At 36.5% G+C, this 21927-nt stretch overlaps 1 protein-coding gene across 9 annotated transcripts in view; it reads right to left on the bottom strand.

The window, feature by feature from the left end:
• The window catches only part of LOC117411997 (forkhead box protein P1-like), a 165780-nt gene that overhangs the window by 133768 nt on the left and 10085 nt on the right, over nt 1–21927 (bottom strand). For 8 of the 9 annotated variants that reach the window (XM_034019917.3, XM_058988650.1, XM_058988646.1 and 5 more), the window contains exon 2: nt 10448–10568. The gene's annotated coding sequence lies outside the window, so the exon portion shown is untranslated. The remainder of the gene's footprint in view (nt 1–10447; nt 10569–21927) is intronic. The other variant, XM_058988648.1, reaches the window with a different exon arrangement.

The raw sequence follows: 21927 nt of genomic DNA on the forward strand, positions 1-21927 counted from the left end.
TGCATCAAAGTGTTGCAATAGAGCATTAAAACCAAGCTGTTTTAATAATTTCTCACACTGTTTTGTAACTCTTGAGATTTTTTACTTTAATTTTATTTTTTACATATTTAAAACAGCAAGGCTGCCCGACACCAAGAAATTCATAGACATCTTCAATATACTTTCAAACTTTTAGTGACTTTAAAACCATGCTTAACCTTTTTTTTTTTTAAATAGTGGGTTAATCAACTATATTTAGCGCCGAACTAGAGGATGAATCGACTGTAGAAGAACAATAGGTTATATAACTTTGAAAAGGTTCCTTGAGAAGAAGTTGTAATGCCAACTACACAAGTTGCCAAATCAATAACTTTTAGCTTCTAAGGAACACCCAAAGACTTCTATGACGTTCAGAATTCCATATCATGCTTCTGTCCCAGTTTACTTTTTAGTACAAGGGCACTTTTAATAAAGAGAACAGAGTACGCCTCACTTTTATTTATTCGTTTTGTATATAATATTACATAACTGTAGGAAATAGCTCAAAACATGATTTAAATGCTCACAACTTGGTTTTATAGATTTACTTTCATAAAACAAAACGAGGGCAAAGTCTGCACTCACTTCAAAAGGAGCACCTCCAGGGTGCCATGGTTTCTATAAAATATATATTAAATTACATTGTATTAGAAAAATCACTGTTGATTTCCACATTCTATTATGCTTTAATAAACAGGGAAAGAAGTTTTCACTTATACTGCCCCTGAAACAATGGTTGTTTCTGATGGAAAAGGAAGCCTAGCGGAGACAAAGGGCCAAGACAGCCTTCTGTACAGTAAACACTCCCTGTTCAGAGATGTCGAATGTTTTATTGGTCTGCATACATCCAACAGATGGATTTTATACAGGGGCTCTCCTTGCCCAGGAGCTCAGTTCAGTTTGTCCAGTCTACTGTGTGCAATTACAGAATCAATAAAACATCCCTATGAAACCCTCTGGACTAGTGTCGACACGCAGACAGTAGTCAAAATGACATTTAGTCGCTTCTGTTATTACCACTGTCAAATATTTTCAGTGCAAAAGAAAAAAATATATATATACAATTCAGTTATGGACTGGCAATACACCAGAGAACTGATTTGTTTTTGAACAGATATAAGAATCGCCTGCAAAACCTGTCCACAACACAAGCTTAGGAATAACAGTTTATAAGTACTAAGTGGGGGGGGGGGGGGGGGACTCATTAACCGACCACAACAGAAGTTTACAACAACTAGACTAGACAAAGATTTGGCCAAACTGTAAGATAAAGTGATAATTTACCTTCAGAAAAACAGAAAAAGGATTATATTAAAAGAAAAAGCATTAGTAAAATGAGCGTTTGTATCAACACTACGGGTGAGGTGTTATTATTGTGAGGTAAAAACAATAATTAAGATGAACCGCAAGTTGAGGTTGGATTAGACAAGTGAAACTTCAGGATATTTTGTTTGCATTTAACTCAGTCACCCACATTTACAATAGCCTGTGGCAAGTACACCTAGCCCACTTCCATATTTTATTCATAATTGTTGGCAATAAACACATCTGGATTTAAGCTAACCTTGATCCCTGCCTTCAAACCCTATACAGGAACTTCCTATGATGGTGCATGAATAGAGTATTCCAAGTCCAGGCATGTTACACAATACTTTCTCCAAGCATAGACTATGATCTGAAACAATCAGGTTTTCTTTTTTTTTTTTTCTTTGTCAAATGATCAAAATGGGGGGTGGAGACAGCACATCCTGCGTGAAACCACATCCTGAACAAGCATCACCACGACTCACTGTAAATAAATACTCTCTCCTTGCAACACTTCCGTCAACTGTCACTGCCTTGGCTCCAATCACCTTCAAGTCCAAACAGGAAAGCAGAGAAAAGCAAGCGAGATGTCAGATACAGGGTTTAATTTGCTTTTCGCTGCAGTTTTCAATGGTGGTGTGTTTCCGATTCTCCAGGATTGCCAGCTGCTTGGAATCACTCCTGTGCCCTTGTCTCTTCCTGTCACCCTTTATTATTGTATTAATATGGACAAGCCCATAAACTACTTTGTGTTACCATTAGGTGCAACTTGACCCTTTTATAAAGCACAGCCAGCAAGCAAATCTAAAAGCATTCCCATAAAGAGCAGCATCAGATGTGTACATTAGTTACCTGGGAACCACTTAACTGTGTAGCGCGTAACAATGAGCAAAGGTCTAATGAAACCAAACATCTTCGTTCTGACTTTACTCTAGGTAGTGTACACAACGGAAACAACAACGAGTTAAAAAAAAGACGACACTCTGAAAACACGACCTTCCCATTTCCACACTACTACTGTAATAAGAAATCTTTTTTTTTTTTTTTTTTTTTTTTTAAATACATAAATAGGTTGCCAATTCTTATAGGTATTGTTTTTTAGTCTCCAATATTTTTTACTGGTCATTAATAACTTTTCCCATTAAAAGTGTATTTTAAAAATAGCTTAAATGTAAATGGAATAAACCGTTGCCCCCTGTTTAGCTGATGTAGTAATATGAAGTGCAGAGGCACTGTACACTGTAGAATTTCAAAAATCCATGTTAAATAAACATACAGTAGTTTAAAACAGGTTAGCCTATAACAATTATGTACACCCACAATTGTCTTTCTATCTGGTCTCAAGGAACCCAACCCCCCCCCCCCCCACCCCACCCCTCAACAGTAAATAAAACATTGTAGCACTACAGTGTTTAGCCTTCTCCCGACACGTCTGGCTAGTTCAATTCTCCAATTCAATCCAAATCTAAACTCAAAACCCTTTGTCAGCTAACTCTGCTTTCATATGCCTGAGCATTCTGTAGTGGTAACTGCCTTCAACACCCCCCCCCCCCCCCCAAGCAATGCTTATATTGTTTTATTACAGCTCAGTAAGGGGAGTTCACAATTGCATGCAGCTGCCGACTACTGCGGTCTATCTGTGTAATGCATGGACACAAGTACTGCCCACCAGGCTTGAAAAGCACTCAGTTAGTGATCTGGCAAGAGAGGCTGTGAACTGTTCTGTGCATAGAAGAAGCCTGTTTGCCAGATCTAAAGCGGGAGATTTTAATGGATCGGTTCCTTTTGAAAGGACTTGAAAATCCTATTAAAATGTGAATCAACTTTGCACAGTGAGGTACTGTATTTGGCTGCTTATAAGTACTTAGATAAACCTCAATGCCATGCTCAACCAAACAAAACCTTTTATGACAGATCAAGAACTACAGTTACCTCACGACAGTCTAAAACTATGTTCCCTTTTACAGTACTTTGTATACATTGTTATTTAATGTGTCACTTTTCAAGCTGGCTGCCGACATTCATGCTATGCAAAGTCATTAAGAGATATTCTACACATCATGGCCTAAAAAATATTTCACAATTAAATATAATATTTATTAAAAGCAGAAAAATATAGTGTTGCCAGATTTAAAATGAATCATTTTCCTCTCCAGTTATTATACAACAAATTTAACAGAAATTGTGAAATCTGTGAAATATATCCAGCCTTATTATAACATGTTAAGCATATTACCAATATTCAATATTACCAATAAGCTTCCTTTATCAGAAATTACATAACGGACTAATAGAAAAGTGAAACCGAGAAAGTCTGATATTTTTTGAAGCTTTAATTTTTCCTGCTCTCACTTGTGACATTTTCTTCCCCTGGAGAGACAAGATAAAGTGCTGTCATAAATGGGTGACTTTTCTTGTCAAATGACAGACTTCATTCTCCATGGCAACCAAAATTCAAGGTGCATGTGAATTAAAGCTATACTTAGGAGGCTTTTATGCACATTAAAAGGAATGTAAATGACATGCTAGTTAGGTAAAACGGGCTTTGCTTTATTGTAGTTGTTGACAAAGCTCTTCACTGGATCATTGAAGTGACAATATCCTGTATTATCAGAAACAAAGACAGCCCAATAATATAGTCAATCTATGTCCCTAATTAGTAATGATTGTAGTGCATATAAAAGCTAAGTAGGTATTCTGATATGCTGAAAGGGAATAACTTGGAAGCTTTGAGAAACAAGACCCATCTCATTTTCCTTTAACTTTCCAAAAATCATATTTTTTTAATCTGACAACTGACTGGTAGACCAAATTTAATTTAAAAAATGATTTGGGTATTAAATCAGTGTTCAGGGGTGGGACAGTATGATTTTTTAAATCTGCAAAGTCCCTAAAATCATTTGTCAGCTTATGTTCTACAACATTCTGGAATGCAAACAGTCCTTGTTATAGTCACTTAAGGATAGGTTATAAACAATCGAGAAAGCATCTATAAATACGACAAAGTATGTTATAAATAATATTTGGAAGTTGCTTATAATAATAAGTGACAGTGTTATAAGAACACACAACTAATGCATTTGAGAAACCTTACAATTACTTAATAACCAAGCATGAAGTAACGCCAGTAACATGTCCTTAAATTTTGTATTACTCCTTGTTAATAACATCAGAACCTTTAATAATATATTTATTAAACCTTGTTTTAAAATCTGTCTTGTGATTTGTTAAAACACCATCAAGTGGGGGCTCTCGAGTGGCGCATCCGGTAAAGGCGCTCTGCGTGGAGTGCAGGATGCACCCTATAGCCTGGAGGTCGCCGGTTTGAGTCCAGGCTATTCCACTGCCGACCGTGGAAGGGAGTTCCAAGGGGGCGGCTCACGAGTGGCCGAGCGCTGCACGGGGCGGTGAGGGCTTTAGGTCGGCCAGGGTGTCCTCGGCTCACCGTGTACCAGCGACCCCTGTAGACTGGGCGGGCGCCTACGGGCTTGCCTGTAAGCTGCCCAAAGCTACGTTGTCTACTGACGCTATAGCTCTGGGTTGGCTGCATGGCGGGCCTGCAGAGTGAAAAGAAGCTGACGGCTGACAGCACACGTTTCGGAGGACAGCGTGTGTTCATCTTCGCCACTCCCGAGTCAGCGCGGGGGTGGTAGCGGTGAGTCTAAATACAATTGGCCATTTCAAATTGGGAGAAAAACGGGGTAAAATCAATTGGCGAATACTATATATATATAAAAAAAAAAAAAAAAAAACACATACCATCAAGTGACAGATTATAGTTTGCACTATATCCTCCAAAGTCCTTAACATCTGTCTAGATTCATAGCAATGGTACATATACTGTAATACTTCCATAGCAACTGTATGTATACTCCTTGCAACTGCTTTGACCTAGATTGAAAAAATATGGGGGAAGTGCGTTTTCCTCAGCTTTCTGAAGATGAGCATCAACAAATTCTAAATGAAAAAGGCGCTGAAAACAAAAGCTGCAATAAAAACAGGCCTTGCCTTCCTTCAGCAATATCTCCAATCCTTAAAGCCGTAGACGCCATGCAGAATTACGAGACCCCATACCTGAACAGTTCTGTGAGAGTTCAACGCTGCTGTGCGGAAATGTAATGCAGATGAAGAGGTCTTTTTCAAGGTTTAATGAGGCACATATGGACTGGATATTTGGGGTTTTGTGTCCAGAGGACAAATATAATCCCATCAGACAAGATACCCCACTCCGAAATAACAGTTTTCACTATAAGCCTCAACTCCAGTCCATATTTGTAAATATATGCTTTATATAAGAGAACAATGCATGGGGCAGTGTGTGATATGAGAATTTAATGCCTACCCGAAGGGTAGGATGCTACATTATCCAAGCATCCCACCCCGGGGGTGGGCATTAAATTCTCATTTATCATACACTACCCCATACTGTATTTTTTATAATCTCTGGTGAGCAATCTTTTCCTGCCAGAGCCAGAGAAGACAGCAACTATGTGAGATATGGTTGGAATTCCTTTCAGTTAGACAGCTCGTACTGGGGTCGGTTATTATGGGAAATATCAACTGGATGAGCCCATTGAAAAAAATTGCTCATCAGTTATTATAAATAGATTACACTAAAATCTGACTAAATTTGAATTATTCTGGGTTCTGTATGGATATCAACTGGACACAGCAGGGGATAAAGCAAGGGCTATCTGTTTACCTCGTCCTCAGCTTGGATGGTGAAATCTTTAACTCAGAGGAACTTAGAGCTTTGCTAAGCTCCAAGCTCGATCCGAAAGCTGGCTGAAGATATATTCTTGTAGGGGTTTAGTTTTTTTTTTTATTATTTAAATTGGAATTTTACTCAGTCCTGTACAAATATAATATATATATATATATATATATATATATATAAACTTGCTTACTATCTATGAGAAGATTTAGTTTTGGTTTCTCTTACAGAGAAATTACAAACAAGCAGGTAAATTACAGTGAGAAAAAAAATAGCAAAAAAAAGTTTTAACAAAAATCAAACCGACTCAACTACCGTTCTCTCTCCTCTTCTTGTCCCACCCCATAGCAACCAATACACACTCCTGATTCACTGGTACAGTACTCCCCTTACCTCCCAACTACCACCTCTCGTTAACTGTCAGCAAATGTACTGTATTCAAGCCCCAAAAACATACAGAGTATAGTGATGCAGATCAGAGGCTCTCACGACGCTGCTTCTAAAATGCCTTAAATCATGTAATAAAATATTGCAGCGTTTGTAAATCATAGTATTGTTAATGAAGGCCGCCCTCGTATAATGGTCACCCTCGTTTAAGGGCCGCAGTCATTTTGATCAATTTAAAATAAACACAGCAGCACCAAATTGAAGTAATACGGTATTTGAAACAAGAAAAGTTCATGGGTACAAAATCGGTCTGCCAAAATCTGTGAGTGCAGGCTTATTTCAATTGTGATGACACTCTGACTGAACATCTGTACTCGGTAACCATGGTGGAATTTTTTTTTTTTTGACTCTGTATTCTTGTAGGATTCATTGAGCCATCTCTTTTTGGCAGGATTTGCAAAAATGTGTGAATCAACAGAGCACACTTGACTTGATCAGATTACAATGTCCTTGTTCTTCCACCAGCACTTTCACTACAGCAACTACCTCATAGAACTAAAATAACACACTAAACTAATAAAACAATCTTTACACCGACCCCTTTAATGATAATTGTAAACAATAACTCATTATTTTCTATTTATAAGGCATTTTAAAAAGAATTCTGTCTGTATAACAAATAGCTGCTACACTGTAGACAAGAAAGTCTATTTCTTTAGACTGTTTATAAACAAATGGTTTTACATGCAGCACTTCCTGTATACCTTTTGTCATTTAAAATCGAATACAAAACAAAAAAGGCCTTAACAGGAAGTATACAATAATAACTATCTACTATATATATAAGCAAGGCGATAACAGCAATACTTTTATTTTTAGTAATGAAAACAGTTATAAAAAAATATTATAATCTCAATACATTTCACAGTACCTCAAAAACATGTTTACCACTTGCATTTTTAAAGCTAGTATATTCCATCTGGAGCAACACAAACATGTGTAAAATTATTAATGTCAAATATAAACCAACACAGCATAAAAACAAGTGTGTATGTATCTGTGCTTTAGTCTTATAACATACACTTCACAACGGAAAATCTACCAAATAACTGAATTTGATCACATAGAATTATTCTGTTATGTACTACATGAAATACTATTTAACGTGAGTGACTGTTTGATAATTGTACAATTAAAACAATTCCCCACATCTATCTGTCAAACTGATCTAATCCACTTTACAAATGTCTCACACACACACACACACACACACACACAATGTAAGATTCCCAAGGCCAAAAGCTCAGAAAACAAAAACCTAAAAAACTAAACATTATTTGAATAAGAAAAGAGAAGAAAAAAAACAGACCAAATTACACATTTTAAAACAGAACAAATAATTAAAGTGATAGGAACTGCATCGAGGGTTTGCCTAAAATCATTTCTTGGCCAGCAGCAACATTTTTTGCAGATGCAGTAGGCGTGTGAACATTACAAAATCTGGTCAGACTGACCATTATTATAGCTTTGTGAAGTTTAGATTTCTGCAGTCTTTGCCAAGTACAAATGTTTAAGGTCAAATCTCATTTCTGAATAAATGTTACCGTGATGTTATGTTTTTACCCACTGATGTATGTCCTACTGTTTCATGTTGAGATGGTTTAGCTCATTCTGAGGAGCAGGATTTTGTGTTGAAAATAATCAGTAACTTTAAGAACAGTTTTTCTGTGAAAGACTGTTCTCCCGTTTCCTAGTTACAGTATGCACAGAGGCTGGAGTCCAGCGCACATACAGTGTACAGGTGTTATATGTTTTCTCGTTTGGATGCTCGTAACTTATGAACCCCATGTTAGATTGATCTGAAAATGTGTATAGCATAAATGTGTGGGGGACTAAACACACATGGTGTTATGACAATTGGTTCCAACAAAACTCTGAATACCTACACGTTGGCTATTAATAGACTCAAGAGCACCTGATCTCATTTTAGACATTTGCTTTCAAAGTCATCAGACAGGTTCTTGTCACACAGCCGGGATAGATGTCCTGACATGACATGGATCTTCTTAATTCACTTGATCAATACAACAGTTTGCCAAAAAATATTTATTTTTTGCTCAGATGAATGAATATTGCCCACAAACCTTTCGTTATGTGACATTAAAAAGGCAGTAAATGAAGTAATCTGTGTAATGATTATGGCAGAGCACAATACGCACATGCATGATGATACTCCTCAACCATATCATATTTATATCAAAACTCCTGAAATGCTGCATAATCCCCCTCAACACAAAACAACAACTGTCACTGCAGCGGAATTCATTAAACCAATGTTAATGTCTCCTTTTTCTAATGTAATTTTTATAATTGAAATTTAATTCTCCTACAATATTTGGTAGATTTTTAATTGACGTTTGTTGTAATTAATTGCCCAGAATTACAGCATTAACAGAGAACTTAAAAACTAAACTTGACACAGAGATTGGATAAAGGCTGCAGTGAGGTGCCTGCTGGGACTGTATCATCCCCTCCCCCGCCCCTCCTGCTGGTCCAAGGTGGGGGATGATGGACTCTTCCTTAGAGTCATGAATTTAATTACGTACTGTATGGATTCCATTACCTCCTCACAAATGTCATGTTCATTTTCAATCATCAGCGACTCCACGCTGGCAACGGGCCAACCAACTATGTGAAAGTATTCAGCCAATTACTGGACACAAAATGGGACAAATACCCACAAGGACATTAAATAAAACACTTTTAAAATGCATCTTAAAAGATACAAAAGTCAGATGACACACACTTCATAAAAAGAACAACTAAGAGATCAGACCTACTGGCATATTCTGGCAACCAAGGGCAAGTTTTTCTTGATTGACATGTTCATTGTATTAAACATTGCATTCAAGTACGGCACTGACAAGTTACATTTTTGAGCTATACATGGCCCGACTCCCAATTAAAAAGATAAATAAAAGTTCACCTTCAATTTGGGAATTTTGCTTTTTGCACTGCGTTTTAATTCTTTAACAAATAGAATAAAGCAAAGGCAGAATACTGCATACATGAGACGAACAGGTACATGCAATTCTACTTTTATTCACAAGCTTATCTCATTAACTTACTCCAACAGTTTGTCGTTCACTTTGATTGTCCTTTCGCTATAACAAACCCCTCAATATAACGAACAAAAGACTTGGACCGCAACAGGTTTGTTATAGCGAGGATATATATATATATATATATATATATATAAAATGACATTTTTAGAAACTATTGAATTCGAGATGTTGCCCTGCTATAAATTTTGAAATAAACATATATGCATTAGAAAATAGATACATAGACAGGAATCTTAACATGGTACAGTTGTGCACAGTGATTGATTTGCAGCAATCCTTGATTCCATACAGTAGATGAGTAGCCGGGTGATGCATTCGTATTCAGTGTTACAGCTATAACTGCTGCACACACTGGTGAGTGTGTGTTGGGTGTGTGTTAACATTTGTCTGATTTAATCCCGGTTGAGTGATGAATTAGCTGCTTTCCACCCTGCAGGACTGTATACAAGTCAAAACTGCAGTCCTCTCTTGGTGAAAGACTTTGTCAGCATATGATGACACCCAGTTTTTCAGGTGCAGCACACCACTGCTTTAATACAAATGTGTCTTTTACTGCAGGCTGTATTGGTGTTGATACTGTCCATCGAGTTTCTTTCTTATTGTGGCATGCATGACAAATGCAATTGTTTGTAGAACAAGTTTTGGTGTTTGAATTAAATACAATGGTGTAGATGTAGGAATCTTTTGTTCCAGTGCAAAGCTGACAAAAATGTAACCGGTAATAAACAACTCAAATTATACAGCCGCAATGTTTCTTACTCGTCTTGTAACATTACCAGTTTATTTCTCTTTTTGAACATTGCACTAGTGAAAAAGCTTAGCAAAGCGTAATACATTTGAATATATCTGTAAGCTAAAGTTTCCACATATATTTGTGTAGAGTTGCTATTTTGCTTACCTTTCTTACTTTTCTAGGTAAAATGGACATTCCACCAATTCAGTGAGAACCAAGTGCAAAGCCTACTGGACTTGAAGTCTTCACATCAGGAAGCGGACGTGCTTGAGAAGATCACTTGATACTGAAACACAGAAATATATATTTGTACATTAAGGTGGTGACAAAAACATCCAAAACTATCAAAGTAGGAAAAGTAAAATGGAATTGATTGATTATGACAGCAGAAGGCACAGTTAAATCCTTAACAATTAATCACAAAACAATCGCAAACACAGTAATGCTTACATGAACATTTTGTGGTTTGTTTTAGGTATTTACATATTTAAAACAGGGTATTTTTCTTTGTCGATGTTTTAAATGACTCAAGTGTGATATGTGCTCTGGGCACACAGGTGATTTTGAAAAAACTAAAAAAAGTTTGCAATTAACCAAGAAATCCACCACTTTCTACACTTTGATTTTTATAGGGGACCTCAGTTTAAACATTTGTATCACAACATTGTTTGTACAATAAAACCTATTTTAAAAAGATCATTAATATAAAAATGTGTCTTATTAATTATAAAAAATTTTAAAAAACATAATAAAAAGTTAAAGGAATTTAAACCCCAGTTTAAAAAGGTGGGGAAAGTACCACAATGCTAATCTATGAAGCCAACAATGACGGGAGACTAGTCGCATGGAATAAATTATGACAAATAAAGAATTTTTTTTTTTTTTTTTAAACGTGATCAATCAAAACCACATCATAATGACACACATCTTCCCGACCCTTATCTCTAGTCCCAAATACATTTCATACTTTATCACTCATTTTATAGATGTTATAAACTTTCAGAATGAACAAAAAAGGTAAGATTGCACAATAGAAGCATGCATAAGCAACAACTGAGCAATCTTGACGCGCATCACAACGAATGTTAAGAACGCTGATAAAATGGAATTTGTTGCATGACAGCAGTGTAAATGTTGCAAACGTTGAACATCAGCCTACACACATGTACCTAAAAAATGACTCCTAACAACAAATAACTAGAATGACAAAACACATGAAACCCAAGCAAATCCGAATGATCTATAGTCTGCAAAATGCATACTTGGAATGTGCAATAACGTGTTTGTAAGGTTTCATAGTTGTTATGGATGTTTTAACAGTTCTAAAATGGTTTGGTAAATTCCTTCAATCTGATTGGCTAGCCGCTCTCTCCATAGGTGTGTATGTTTTTCAGTACAAAACATACGGTAGTGTCTGGTTGCTGTTGTTTCTTGTATTTTTTTTATTATTATTAATATTCACGGGCAGATAATTATCATACCTTCAAATTTGGGCGGGGGGCTTATTTATATTTGACTTTTTAGCCAATTACAGTACACACAAATCTAATAAGCATGTAAAGCAATAAAACACTAAAGTTTAAAAGGAACCCTTTTTGAAGACACCGTTCCCACAAACAGAATCTACAAGATGGCTGCCAGGTCTGGGCACACACCGCATTCCTCTCGGGTGTGTACTGTATATTGTACCTGCTTCGTTTGCAATTTGTGAAACAAATAATCCCAGCGATACTCTAAGCAATACATCCTGAGGGGGTGGCGGCGGACACAGAAGCACGTGTGATCTGCTGCCACCAGGGCTGGGATCAATTCCTGTTTTTCAAATCCTTTTTAAAATCAATTCCAAATTCCAATTCCAATTCCAATTCCAATTCCAATTCACTTTTAATCAATTCCAACACATCACTGATCAAAATTGCAATTAGCAGTATGCTGGTATAATGAGCTTCTCACAGTGGCAACAAATTACTTAAACTGAAGTCACCGTTAGTCAATTACATTGGCTTCAAATGAAATCAGTTGAACAAATCACAACGATTATTATGTCTCTAAAATATCAATGCCAATTTCTTTGAAGGAATTGGAATTGAGAATTGATTTTAAAAAGGCACTGACCCAACCCTGGCTGCCACAATCTGATCCCTTTCTTCAGACCACCTAAAATTTGAAAAAAACCACCAGCACAAATGTATCAGGCTATGAGTCTTGTAAGCACACGGGTTATACAGTATTTGATAAAATTTGTGTTAAACGTACTACAGTAATTACATACTTTTTGTTTGGCAGTAAAATTGTACTGTATACTACACAAAAATAATCAAACAATGACATTAATAAATACTTGTTAATGCCAACATACTCATCCATGGAAAAAATCATCTGTTAAATCAAATTTCATTGATTTTTTTTTTTTTTTTGCACAGATGTAGTATACATAGTATACATTTATACCACGCAAATCCTCCCCTTTGGCACTTGGTTACTTTGCTGACTGCATGTAAACATTCCCACAGTGATCTGGCACAGTGTTTCAACACTTAAGTTGGTTCAATTATTTAAAAAAACGTTGATAAATGTATTTTTCAGGTTGTATTCAATTAAGTTCTCCAAGCAGCAGTGATGAGACTTTGTTTGGATTTGGTTCAAAGAAAGAAAAGGTTTATAAAGATTCCCACACTAACTCCTAGTCGGACGGAAAACACTCTTTAAAAAATAAGTGCACTCTTGCATCAAACTTTATATACAACATTATAGCTGTCAGTCTCCCTTCCCCCGCTGTGCAAGGGGATCCTGCAGGTTTAGCCAGACTGTGAAAACAAGGCTCAGATGACCAAGTGCAACTGTAATTTTAAAAGTAGGAAGCAAACCAGACACAGCAAACCACAGAACAGGCAGTCCAACTTGTCATAATTCATGTGTGTGGAATTCAACTGTAACACCATGACCAAAATCATAAGAGTTCCACCCCTGGTACACATTCCTTTTAAAATGTGAAACTATGAAAAACTACTGATAGGACCCTGCTGATTACCAGAGTCCATGTTGTATCATTAATCAACAAAAAATATGTTTATCCCAACAGACAGCTTTACCCAACATCATTTATATCTACACCATTATTAAGGCAGTACTTTCTCAAGTCTACTTAGTAAAGAGACCGGCTTATATTGACATTGTTTTCCACATGCCTTCCAAGACATAATTACTGTACAAGCAAACCTTTTCCATAGTATTCCATTAACATATACTGTGGCAAGCCGTGCGATGAACTGATGTCTCTTGTTCAGAATGATACGTATTTTAGCTTCAACCAATGTGTTTGTATTTCTCAAAAAGTATGGACATGGCCCGCAAAATGTCTCCACTTTTTGATAAGGGTTAGTTAAAAAGTTCAAGATATTTTGTAAAATCTTTATTCTACACTTACTGTACACCAGCATAACAGTCACTTTAAACTAGTGCTACCCTGCCAGTATGCCCGATACCATGTCAGTATTCAAAGTACTGTATAGGTGGTTTTGAAATACTCTGGATATTACTGTAAGTCACCCTGGGTAAGGACGTCTGCGAAGAAATAAATAATATGTATGGTATTGTGGTAATCTGGCCAGTAGGGTGTTATATCAAATCAATCACATTTATTTTATATAGCGCCTTTCATGCCAAGGCATCCCAAAGCGCTTCACATTACACAATAAATATCCTATACAATATAATATACAATAAAATATCAAAAAACATCCAAAAAACAAATGGGAAAAAAATTTAATAAAAACAAAAAGTTATCACCATCAGTTAAGCTATTTTAATGAAAAGTGGGGGGAGCAGCCAAACCTTATTAACTGCTTTTAACACAAACCACCTTTTGTTGAAGATTAGTCCATAGCCATGTATGCTAATAATGATTAATGGAGTGCTTGTCCTGTTCACATCCGAAACGCACCAGTGTAAACTCGTGGTTTACTGCCATACTGTTTTATGTTTTATGAGTCACTGCTGATATAGTTGTTTAGTTGCTACAGCAAGTATGGATTTGTACTGGTGTTTCAGTGACATACATGGAAATCATTTACATTACATATGTACTGTCTACCTCTAACCCACTGAGTCACCCAGCTCTGGGTTTAACTACAGCCCAAAACACAGAACTGCTCCAACTGATGTAAGGAGCGTGGTATAATTTTAAGAAAGTGGCTTAAGCAGCACAGGCACCCACTTGACCTCGGAACACAAAGTAACACAGAGATCCACATGCTTTAAAATCCTCTACAAATGTGCAGACAAGGTCACAGGGTGAAGGTAGACATTAACAGGTCATTGTGCAGTCCACTTGGGAACAATTACTCCCAGTCACGGCTAAGTGGACTCTAGATTGAACACGACTAAGGTAGTGCACACATCCCACAGATAACAATCCTCACAGTGATTTAGAATAAAAGCCCTCATGATTCAGCCTTTATTGCTCAAATTCATCTTACTTTTCTGGCTTAAAAAAAAAAATCTGTATTCGTGTGAGAGGAAGACATTCTTTTTTTAAAACGTATTACTTAATATTAGAATGTACCTAGGTTATCATGCAACATGTCAAACAGCCAGGTAATAGATATACAGGTAAATGATGACAAAAACGAACAAACAAACAAAAAGACAACAGGTTTTGCTTTTTGTAATGTTGCATAAACTAAAAGACACAAAGCAAAACGTGTTTTTGGTTTGTTTGTTTTTAAACATTTTTGTTTAATTGAATTACTGAAAAATCGTAGAACTGGGGAATAAGTGTAAACAAAAAAACAAAGTTAATTACCGTCTTCGGAATGGGTACATTTCTTTTTCCATTCCCAGCTAAAGGAAATCTGTTTTATTGGATCCTATAAATCTTGCCAAGCCAAGCCACACAAGAGAGACAAGTCTAAACAACACACAAATTTAATGCTGTAACAATTAGAACACTTTAAATATGCTTTGTGTAGTCACAATACCGTTTAAATCACCTAGTTACTTTTTGTGGCATTTTGCAAGAACATCAAATCCCTATAAGGCAATTGTAAGGGGAACAGCACATCTTACAGAATAGTTTGTAAAGATGAGGTCAAATTGATATGTAGAGAGAATTTGTAAGATAGTTTCCATATACATGTCAGCGCAGAATACTATCCACATACTCTCAGATTCTTTATAGTGTGAACAATACATGCAGGTTACAATGCAATTCTCTAATTAAAGGGTTTGGTGGCACAGATGTTACAAGCAGTACCTCTGACCTTCAATTTGCTCTTTTATTTATTTCTTAAATGAACTTGCGTAGTTTATTGAAAGCATGGCTACACATTAAGCGTTTTAGGCGATTTCTTTTTATTTTTCAGTTTTTTTCGGATGATGTGATAAGAATATATTAGTGGAATAGGCATAAGGAGTAGACCAAGAATCACAAGCCTGATGAAGTCACTGCCACATGGTCTGGGATGAAGTGACCTTGTATAATACAGTTTCCTTCAGTACCACTGGCACAATCCTATACAAAAGCTGGTGTGTCAAACTTTTTTTTTTCAGCTCAATTTCTATATTAACATATAGATAATTATTTTCTAAATGAAGCAGTTTACATTTTGTGTGTATTTCTCGGATATAATAATACAGTAAAATATGTATATTACTTGTTTGGTATGATGCATCATTTGGAGCAGTATTGTCACAAGGGGGTAAGAATTCCAGAAAGCTCAATAAAAGCAGCAAGAGCAAAATGAAAACAACTATTACTCAAATTACGAGTGCCTACCATTGATCATGTCTATTCCTTATCCACAAGGCTGTTGAGTTTTTTTTTTTAAACTTAATTCCAGTTTTATGGGCATAAATGTTCCCTAGATCATCTGCAATTTCGTGTTTTTTGATGTAACTCAAAACTAAGACATGCCTCAAGGAAGAAGAGATTCTGGGTGGGGTTCCAGAAGATCGTGATATAACTTGTTAAGGATTATACCCCATTATTATTATTATTATTATTATTATTATTATTATTATTATTAATAATTTATTTTTTAGCAGACACCTTTATCCAAGGCAACTTACAATTGTTGGAGCAACATTGCCCATAAGAGCAATGTTGTGAAAAAACAAGTTCAAATAGTACCTGAAACGGTCTACGTTAATTTTATTACATATGTAGGCTTGCTACTTTTCGATTTTAAAATCGATAAAGCTTGTTAAACGTCGAATTCGACTGAAATAAATTTACATAGGATAATCGTCAGTAGAACCACTCGTTATTTTTCTTACCAAAAATAATAATTTAGAAATCATCTCTAGTTTGTGTAGTGTTTATACTTGCTGTCTGTCCCGCCTCCGTTCCGCTCTGAATGGCTAGGGGTCGCTGTCAGTCACCTCAGTGGTCCCTCAATAGGCTACTGTAGTTTCACGGTCAGTCATTTCATCCTGTTCTGACAAATCTCATTGACTGAAGCAGCACTAGAATGCTCTCATTCGTTTAAATGCTGTCAATCATCAAGACCTGCGCCGACTGTGCACTTTCATTTGCCAGCTACAGTGCCTGTCACTCAAAAACCGCCTACTTTGAAATTAGCGGGTTAGGGTGTAGGTAAGCTTTTGCTATAGGTATACGGTGACAGTTACAGTTACTAGTTTGATTTGAAAATACGGTGCAAGAGGGAAACACTTAAGAAAGATTGAAAAAAAAGAGTAAATTCTTTCTAAAATAAACGTCCGATATTAATCCACATTGTTGCTTCCACCAGACTGCTGCAGCAGATGTTGGCTGTTAGACTGCACAGATGACACGGTTCACAATTTTTCCAAGACAACTGGGTGCCACATCTGTAGCTGATGAGACACAGTGTAAAAGTGTGGCAGACAGAGAAGAAAAAGAAAAGAGCTTTGGCTGAGTGCATTGTCTTCCATGTGCACTAAAAATAGGCACACACTGGGGTTTTTTTTTGTACATTGAAAATCACTTCAGCCAATTTTACAAAAACCTTGTTTGACAATCCCATTACTGAGCGAGCCTATCAGAGCCACTTCCGCAAGACAGCTTCAGCTGTGAGAGAAAATGAGAGCATCCAGGAAACAATGTGTTTGAACAGAGGATACAAGCTGTGGCAGTATATTTCAAAACCATAGCTCTCCCATTAACTGGGCTGCTTTCCAAGTTCATTTAGGACCCCAGAGATAGAACCTCCCTGCATTTACAGAATTGACACAACATTAACAGATTTGCATATGCAAAACACTGAAGCAACAGGCATTCCTGCTCAATTGACCTATAGCTTGTTGTGGCAGTCAAGTTATTCCCTGCGATGATTCTCTAACCAAATGGGCGTCATGTGAATACCATCTGGGTACCACTTATTTAAAGCTGGCAGCCTTCCTGTGGCAGGCAGGCTGGCAATGAGAAGGAAGGGAATAAACTGCATCATTTACTTAACATCCATTTGCTCTTGTGGCCGTTAAAAACCCATGACTAAATAATTTGGTTATTTCTCCTGCCAGTTATTGATGTCAGCCAAATTATACTGTACATGTTACAAACAGCGGGGCTGTCAGAAGACAGATAAATAACACATTCAGAAAATGTACAGGGAGATATGCATTAAGCATAAAAAAGGGTTCTTATCTGTTGTTTCTTTATATAACAAATACACAGAAGCCAAATTATAGTATCTTATGCAATCCAAATGCATCAATTTGCTATACACTTTAAGGAGGAAAAAAAAATGTCCAGGGTAGGCCATTTATACAATAGAGATAAAGTAACCTGGTTGAAAAGGCTAAAGCAGATTCACAGATATATAGTATACCTTAAACTAATTAACACACAGTTTATATTAATCCATAATATTACAATAGGATGCTGTTCTAGGATAAGGATCACGAGAATTCAATATAGTGTAGAAATCTCCCATACGAAGAATGAAATCCATAACACCATGTGATTCAAGTGGTTAACTATTCATAATGCTAAAACCTTGCAGACCACTAAAGCAGGGCACCACACAGGCACCAGTAGGTACCACGCATCCTTTGCAAAAAACTATATTTTTGAAGTGGGTTTTTCTTAGTGTCAAGTTGTAATAAAACATGTCTACTCTGTTACCAACACTTCAACTATCCACTTACAAACTACTATTTTTTTTTAGAACCACAGCCTCATGTGTGGTCCATATGTGAAAGCACATCAAATGAACTGGGTTGTCAAATGACTAGATAGAAAAAGAAAGAGCATGTCTTCATCTCCTCTAACACAGTCTATCTACAAAACTGGTTGAAGTTAATAATATGATCTTAATAGTTGCAGATTGAAATACTGACTCTTTAACTGCCACTATATTAACCCAGCTGAGGTTCTCTCCCCACCCCCGGTGATTTATTGACCCACTTATTAACATTACTGAATACAAAAAAACAGTGAAATGAGATCATTGAAAAAAAAAAAAAGGCTTATTCATTTTAGGGTGGCAGTACTTAGATCCACCGCTGTTTAGATCATTAGCATAGACCCCCTGGTCTCAACTGAAAGGTTAACTTGAGATTTTCAAAGCAGGAATTATTTAAACTTTGCCAGAAACAATAACGTTTGGGTAAAACCGTAGCCTTGTTATGCCTATCATGTAAAATATCAGTGGATATACAACATTAAACCTATCAGTATCACAAAAGAAAACTGGCATGACTTACATCCACTGAATACACAATGAAAAATGTTTGATATAAAAGATAAAAACTGACAAATGCCTCCATACACCCCCATTATTATGTGCCTAGTAATAAGAGTCGGGCATTAGACAAAAAAAAAACACCTGCCACTTAAAGCTTAAAAATGAAAACGGTAAAAACACATTTTAAATGCATTCACTTTAACATGGGCAATCAACAATAAAAGTAGATATGCTGATAGGAGAGCAACTGTACATTCTACAGTAGTATTTGCCTGACTCAGACGAACGGTTTATTTGAAGTGTAACAAGAAAGTGGAGACCTGCTATTAATCTTTCCAGCTCACCACGAAACTTGACTTCGATGCCAATTGCAGTGTGCGATGCACGTGTGATATGAAGAATGCACCACATGCCAGATTATCAGTAGGTGATAACTGTATAGAGTACCTGCTTGGCATGGCTTGAATAGTAATCCCTGAGGGCATCTCAAGTTTCATTTCCTTTTACTTACAAAGTGCACCTGCGCATATCTTAAAAAGCAATAAAATACACAATGACACCCAACTACAGTAATAAAATAATAAAAGAAGTCAATAGGAGAATTTGCTATTAAGATTGTTTTATAAATGTGAGATAGAATAAAAACAGTGTGTGAAAAGTTGCAATGCTTAAATCAATTCCGTGCCTCATACATTTAAAACTAGCTTTACTGATAACATTCTGGTTTGACAGTGGTCCTGTACACTGCCTTCCTTAATTGGTAAAACCGATACTTGAATAGCATTAGTAATATGCCCTAAAGGAGTTTGAAAAATCAGCCCACTTGCAGACAGAAAATGTGAGGCATTGTCAAAACGTGTTTATCAGAAGAAAAGCAAAGCAGTCTGACAACTTCTTAAACTCGCATATGACCAACTTTATTATGATTACTCTTTTGGTACAGTGGGGTCAAGTAGTTTGCATACACTACTGGAAACTAGGCTTCCAGGAATGACAGCACCCTGACGGTATCTGAGCCATTTCTGCAGTGCTAACTGGCTGTTTTCCTGCTCATCTGATGATTTCACAGCACGCTTAGGAATAAAGGTGTGCCCTCTCCCATTTGAGGGATATAACTTGGGCCTGGAAAGCACACACAAGTCAACACAGGAATAAGGGTGGGGATAAATAAACAAACAAGAATGATTTATTGCAGCGCCCAAGATTATTTTGAGTGCAATATAAAACGTAGGTGGGTGTCGCTTGGATGATCTTCAGGTTTTGTTGTATGAAGTGTCCCTGCCCTCATCCTGTGTTGTAAGGGTATGATAATGGGGAAAATCCATGCCTCATTTACACAGTGGATCAAGATGGTGTCCTCCTGCAGGAACAATACATTTGACACAAAAATAAGAACAATAACATTAATAACAGCAGAAAAAAACAATGATATGGAGGTTATTCTGCCTTTTGAATGATGGTGCTCATTCCCACCGGCAGCTCTCATCTTATTACTAGCTTGTTTTACTTGTTTTTTAATAAAAAATAATAATAATAATAATAATAATAATAATAATAATAATAATAATAGATATGATCTATGGGGCAAGCACTACATTGGTACTTTGATCTTGGTCTATTTATTTTATTTTTTTATGAATTTCTGTCATTTGGTAGCAACCCCTAGATAGTTTTGTATGTGTGTTCAGATATTTGATTTATTAAAAAGAAAAAAAAAGAAAAAACAAAAAAACACACTTTCATAACGTTTTATTGCAACACTAGACAAAAACAGAACTAGTGTCATTGCCAGCTGTGGATGGCTGTCTTCATGACATTCTAAAAATCTCTCAAGAAGTCCTCAAACAAATCATAAATAATTGAATTAGTAACTCTAAAAATAACCTTACTATTTTTGGCATCACAGAAACCCCTCTGACTTTAGGACTGACCTCCAGAAGTTAATCTGCAGTAAAAGCAGCACACCAAACAGTCGTCCATAATGAAGTGAGCAATGATAATCAGATTTCAGGCTTTGTGAAGAAAGACATACCATGTAACCAACGCTACCGTGTCCAGGTTTTTTGTCTGTGAGTTTATTTAAAATATAACAATAAACGTGAAGCTTTGTAAAGTACTGAAATAGAATAATACCGATTTGCTGAAGTCTCCTTGAATAAGGGGTTCGAGGTAACATACAGAAAGATAAACACACATTCCAATCACCCAAGATTATTATACACTGAAATATCTGCACTTAAAAAAAAAAGTGCTTAGCAAGCTTCGTCACAGTGGGACGATTAGCTCTCTAGATAAAGCCAAGTGCATGCAAAATTCTAAGTGTAACATATGTAGTGTACACCCACCTTCCCGATATCCTATAGCGATGAAATGGATCCCGTTGAGAATGGATAACAAACAACATGTTTGGTGTCCACCATTGATTAACTATTATCTAAACCTCCATGCTAGTAAGCATCAATAATCTTTACTTTGAAATCTCAAAGGTTTACATTTTCTACAGTGCCTTCAGGCTAAGGGGCTTTGTACACGTTTGTACATGTCACAAACACCCTGCAGTAAAAGTAATTTTACCCACCATCGTTGGGTCAGGACAGCATAGGCATCAAAAGCTATACACCCTATCTTTCCAAAAGCGTTGCAAAGATTTGGGGGGCCACCTGTCTACTCATTCCTTCCCAGTTTGTCCGCTAGACAAAAGATATTGTGGTCTATGTAGAAGCGAAACCGCACTGTGAACATATGGAACAACATCTGTTGGAGGCAGGATTGTTTTTCCGCCTAAATTAAATAAAGGAAAATGCTGGAATGGTTATATTTAGTAAGTAGCATAGCTGGAAGAAGATTTACTTTAAATATTCTATAAACTCCATCCTTCGCATTAACTTGTTTTTGAGGCGACAAATGTAGCAGGTGCTCTATCCTGTGTTGCAGTCACCACTTCTTTGCTTCTATAACTATGTTTGCGCGTTTGTA

The sequence above is a fragment of the Acipenser ruthenus genome, chromosome 16 (assembly GCF_902713425.1).
Source record: "Acipenser ruthenus chromosome 16, fAciRut3.2 maternal haplotype, whole genome shotgun sequence".
Taxonomy (NCBI): Eukaryota; Metazoa; Chordata; class Actinopteri; order Acipenseriformes; family Acipenseridae; genus Acipenser; species Acipenser ruthenus.